Source organism: Pongo abelii, chromosome 4 (assembly GCF_028885655.2).
Source record: "Pongo abelii isolate AG06213 chromosome 4, NHGRI_mPonAbe1-v2.0_pri, whole genome shotgun sequence".
Lineage (NCBI taxonomy): Eukaryota > Metazoa > Chordata > Mammalia > Primates > Hominidae > Pongo > Pongo abelii.
The window spans coordinates 103400341-103406340 of record NC_071989.2 but is presented as its reverse complement, the minus strand read 5'-3'; positions in this window follow the sequence as shown (position 1 = coordinate 103406340).

Sequence of the window (6000 nt, the reverse complement as noted above, 5' to 3'; positions counted from 1 at the left end):
CATCTCACGTCAGCATCGTCCTAGGGATTCCTTTCACTTATCTCATGCTGGTTCTCTTGTTTTCTGATTTAATAGATGTTTTTCTTTCCTGGTTTATTTTCTTGCTTGGGAAGAAAGCATCTTTCAGTGACTTCTTGAGAGAGGGTAACTATTTGGGATCCTACATGTCTGAAAATTTCTTTATTCTACCCTATTGCCTAACTGATTATTTGGCTGGGTTTGGAATCCTATTTTTGAAAATCTTTCCCTTCTGAATTTTGAAGGCATTGCTCCATTCCCTTCTGGCTTCTAAGTGTTTGTGTTGAGAAGACTGAAGCCATCTGATTCATGTTTTGCTTAGATATGATCATTGTTTTTTCCTTTCTAGAAGCTTATTATTATTCTCTTTTTTCTAACCAATTTTACAAAAATGTTTTTCTATAGGTTTATTTTTATCTAATGTGCTGGGCATAATCAAAGATAATGAATTATATTTAATTGTAATACTTATTTAGTGGCCTTTACCTAAATAGCCTCCCAGCCTGTCTTTTTCTTTTTGGGATGCTGACATTTGAAGAGTCCATGACACATGTTTAGCGGAATATCCTTAAAATTGTATTTGTTTCCACATAATTAAATTTGGATTTGACTTTTCTGGCAGGAACATTACATAGGTAATACTGTCATCAGTGTATAATTTCTGGGGTGCATAATGCCACTTTGTCTCAGTATAGATGTCTCAATATAGATTATATTAAGTTTGGCATATATGTTTTGAAAACTTAGTAGTTTTTAATTAAATAAGCAGTACATATTAATTGCAGAAAAATTAGACAATGCATATTCACATACAAAAAAACACTTAACATACTGCTCAGAGCAAACTGTTGTTAATACTCAGTGATATATACTTCAGGCTATAATGACTAGATCTGTATATTACAGAAATAGATTACACTGCATACAACATTTTATATCCTGCTTTCATTTCACCTAAGATTGTATTTGGATCACTTCCCATGTCAGTGAAAATATGATATAATTATCTGTTTAATGTTGAATGGATTACAATTATTTAAATAGCCGCCTATTTTTAGACTAAGTTTTTCTCATTTTCACTTTATAAATAGTTCTGTGAAGAACATCTCTTCACCTACATCCTAGCACATGCATTCAATTATTCCCTTATGATAAAATCCTGTCATTGGAATTGCTGAGGCCGAGCACGCGCATTTTTAAAGCATTTTTAATGCATTTTAACATATAGTACTGAGTTATTCTCAATAAGGGACGCAAGCAAATGTATGTGTCTTTTTCCCCATAGCCCCAACAGTATGAGCATCATCAGTGTTTGTCATTCTCATAGATGAAAACACTTCATTATTTCTTCATTTTAAAAATTGAGATATACTTTATATATCATAAAATCTAGAATTTTAAGTATACAATTCAGTGCTTTGTAGTATATTTACAAGTTTGTGCAACCACCGCCACTATCTAATTCCAGAACTTTTAAATCATTCCCAAAATAAACCCATACACATTATTTTCCTCTTCCAGTGCCTAGAAACCACTAGTCTCCTTTGACTCCATGGATTTGGTTATTCTTGACATTTCATAGAAATGCAATCACATAATGTAGCCTTTTGTTTTTGGTTTCTTTTGCTTTGAATAATGTTTTTAAGTTTCATCCACATTGTAGTATGTAACAGTATTTCATTATTTATGGCTAAATAATATTTCATTATGTGGATATACCAAATTTTGTTTATCCATTCATCAGCTGATGGATATTTGGGTTGTTTCTGTTTTAGGCTGTTTCCATTTTGGTTATTTTCATTATAGTGAACAACTCTGTTATGAATATTTGTGTACAAATTTTTCTGTGAATGCCTGTTTCAGTTCTCTAGAGTATATTTCTAGGAGTGAAATTGCTGAGTCATATGTGAATTTCATGTTTAACTTTTTGAGGAACTGCCAAGCTGTTTTCCATAGAGACTGGGCCCTTCCCACCATTATTGTATGAGTTTTCCAGTTTCTCCCTTTGTGTAGATGCAGTTTCTCATTTGGGATCATATGCCTTCTGCTTAAAGAATGTCCTTTAACATTTCTTGTAGTTCAGATCTGCTGGCAACACATTCTCTTAGTTTTCTTTTTTTTTTTTTTTTTGTCTTATAAAGTTTTTATTTTACCTACATTTTTGAAAGATACTTTTGCTGGGCATATAGGATTCTAGGATGAGTTTTTCTTTCAGTACTTGAAAGAAGTTGCAACATTGTCTTCTAGTTTGCATAGTGTTTAATACATTTTGCTCATCTTTGTAATGATGTAATTCTTATCTTTTTGTTTGTTTATTTGTTTGAGACGGTGTCTTGCTCTGTTGCCCAGGCTGGAGTGCAGTGGTGCGTTCTTGGCTCACTGCAACCTCTGCCTCCCGGGTTCAAGTGATTCTCATGCCTCAGCCTCCCAAGTAGCTGGGATTACAGGTGAGTGCCACCACGCGGCCAGGATGGTCTCAAACTCCTGGCCTCAGGTGATCTGCCCAGGTATGCCTCCTAAAGTGCTGAGATTATAGGCATGAGCCACCGTGCCTGGCCGGTTTCTTTTTTTGGAGTGTTTCTTTTTTTCTGTGGTTGTATTCAAGATTTTCTTCTTATCTTGGCTCACTGCAACCTCTGCCTCCTGGGTGCAAGTGATTCCCATGCCTCAGCCTCCCAAGTAGCTGGGACTACAGTCATGCACCACCATGCCCATCTAATTTTTGTATTTTTATTAGAGATGGGGTTTCACCATGTTGGCCAGGCTGATCTCAAACTCTTGACCTCAGGTGATCCACCCACCTTGGCCTCTCAAAATGTTGGGATTACAGGCGTGAGCCACCGGGCCTAGCCCTTTGTATATATTTTGCTTGGAATTCTCTAAATATTTAGGTTGGTGATTTGTTGTCTTTTATTAATTTTGGAAAATTCTCAGCAATTATCTTTTCAATTATTTCTTCCGACATTTTATCTCTTTCTATTCTCCTTCTGTGACTTGAACTACATGTATATTATGCCATTTCATACTGTCCCACAGCTCTTGGATGCTCTATTTTTCTCCACTTTTTCTTTTTCTCTTTTTTCCCCTCACTGTTCCAGCTCTCCTCAGAGGGGCTTGCCACCTTTTGAAATTCAGGATTTTATTTTGAAAATTTTCTATTCTAACCTGTAGTCAAGTTTACTAATTCTTTCTTCTATCTCTAGTCTGCTGATAAAGGCAATTGAAGGAATTCCTCATCCATAATAACATGTTTTTCGTGTCTAGTGTATCCAATTTATTCTTTTTTAAATCATTTCCATCTCTGCTGAAATTCTGTATATGTTCATGCATGTTTTCCACATTTTCCACTAAATCCTTTAACATATTAATCATAGCATTTTTAAAGTTACTTTGACAGTTTCAACCTCTGGGCCATCTCTCTCACTCTGGTTCTGTTTACTGTTTTATCTCTTGAAAATTGGCTTTTTTTTTTCTTTTTAACTCTTTTGCCTTGTAAGTTTTACTGAATGCCAGACATTACATATAAAAGAATAAGAGTGACTGATGTAAATAGTGTTTACTTCTGAAAATGGCCATGCCTCTTCACCCATCAGGCTACTAGGGTGGTAAATCTAATCAGTAGTTGAGCTAGGTTTAGATTTTGTTGTTACTATAGTTATCATTATTATACTATTGACTTCATATTCCTCCATACTGACATCTTGCGTTTCCTATGAGGCCTGGAATGGTAGAAGGTTTTTCTCAGTGTTTCTGCTCCATCCCCAACTTTCAGCTGGCCCTTCACACTTGGCCACCAGAGTGGGGGAGGGGACGGAGATGTTTCTCTCCAGGCTTTGGCCCCTCTCCCAGTTCTGTGCTGTTTGTTGCCCATGATGGGGGCAGGGTGGCTTTCTTGGCCTTCCTGTTCCAACCTTTGTCTTATTCAGGCCCTGGGGGCCTGAGCCTCAAGCGTGGGAGTTTCTCCATAATCGTGTCCCTTCCCTCTATGGCAGCTGAATTCTGTCTTGTAACTTCCAAGAGCAAGTTTCTTGGTTCCGACCCTTTTGTGAGAAAACTTTGCTTTGTAGCAAAGATTCTGGGCATGAATAGGTTTCTCCATCTTGCCCAGCAGTGATAGCTTTTGCTGTAATCTACCCCTCCCCAGTGACAGCTGACCTTTTGCTGAGGACTGGCGGTGAGAGTGTTTTCTGATCCTGCCCCAGTGGCAGATGTGTTTTGCTTTGTGTGACAAAAAGTCCTGGGTTTTGTGCTTGTCCTCAAGAGGCAGCCACTCTCTGTCTGTACACCCATCCCGCTAAGGGGGCTCCGTCAGGTCTTCTGCTCTGCCCCTAGTCTTTCTCTTTAAGTACCATATTAAGTCCATGAAAGAAAGCTGGTTAGTCAGTGGGCACACCGTGTGTAGGGGGTTCCCAGAGTTTCTACTGTTATTTTCGCATGCATTTGGCCTTTAAGTATATGTCAAAATATCAGTTGCTTTTTTACCCACTTTTTTGGCTGAGAGTTTTTCCTCCCGTGTTCTGTCAAAGGTCTCACCTGTCCTTGGAGGTGCTTGCCACCTTTTCGAATTCAGTTCACCTGTTGACTGGCAATCTCCTTTCTCTGATAGGCTCAAGAAAAGTTTTGATTTTGTAGATTTTCTGGCTTTATTTTTTTCTTTTGGTTGTTGTTGTTAACATGGGAGCAGTATTCCCTTGCATCTTTGTCTATCCTAAGTGGAAATACAATTCTCAAACCATTATTTAAGGATATCAAAACTTCACCGTAAATATTGCAAAATTTATGCATATTTTTTCTAACTTTTAACATTGAAGAGTTTTTAAATTTCCTTTAATAATAAAAATTTAAGGCTAAGAATATTATTCTGAGTATAGTTTTGGTTGTATCCTGTATTTTTCTAAATGTTCTTATTTTTGTCTGTAGCCATGCCATCCTGAATGACTGATCTAAATTTTCTCATTTTTATTACTTTTAAAATAGCATATAATTATAATTTTTTGACCCAAGAATTTTTTAAGACTCAGCTTTTTAATGTTAAAATTTAAAAAAAAATTGGGTGAGGCCAGGCTCTGTGCCTCATGCCTGTAGCCTGAACACTTTGGGAGGCTGAGACAGGAGGATTGCTTGAGTCCTGGAGTTTGAGACAAGCTTGGGCAACACACGGAGACCCTGTCTCTGAAAAATAAAAAAATTAGTCAGGCATGGTGGTGCACAGCTATAGTCCTGGCTACTTTGGAGGCTAAGGTGGAAGGATTGCTTGAGCCTGGGAGATTGAAGGCTGCAGTGGGCTATGATTGCACCACTGCACTCTAGCTTGGGTGACAGAGTGAGACCTTGTCTCCAAAAAAATTTTTTTGGCGGTAAAAATTCTACCTAATGAAAGTTTAATATACATGATTGTAAATAATACATACATAATTGTAAACAATATATATGTATATGCACACAAATGCGTATGACCAGTGTAGAAGGGGGATAATAGTTCTAACACAGGTCTAGATGGTCTGCTTTCCACATGAGCTCCTTCTACCTAGTTTGTGTTGAGTCGTCTCTTTTTTGCTTCATGGCCCCTCATTACCAAGTTCTTAGTTTAATTCAGTGGTTTATAGTATGTTTTAATAGCCAGTAATATTAATCCCACCTTGATATTATTTTCCCATAATTTTATGACTTCAAACATTATTTTTTCCATAAAAACTATAAGACCATTTCATTCAATTTAAAAAAATCAAACAAAAATGTATCTTTTCTGGAATAAAATCAGGATTGCACAAAATTTATACATTAATTTTGGGGAAGTGATATTTTGAGATTAGATCTTCCCATCCAAGAACATGCTGTCATTGCATATTCATATTTTGTTTATATACTTCAATAGAAGTTTATAGTTTTTAGAATCTAGGTTTGTATACCTCTCATTAAAATTTAAAGTATTTTCCAGCCTGACCAACATGGTGAGACCCTCATCTCTGGAAAAAAACTTAA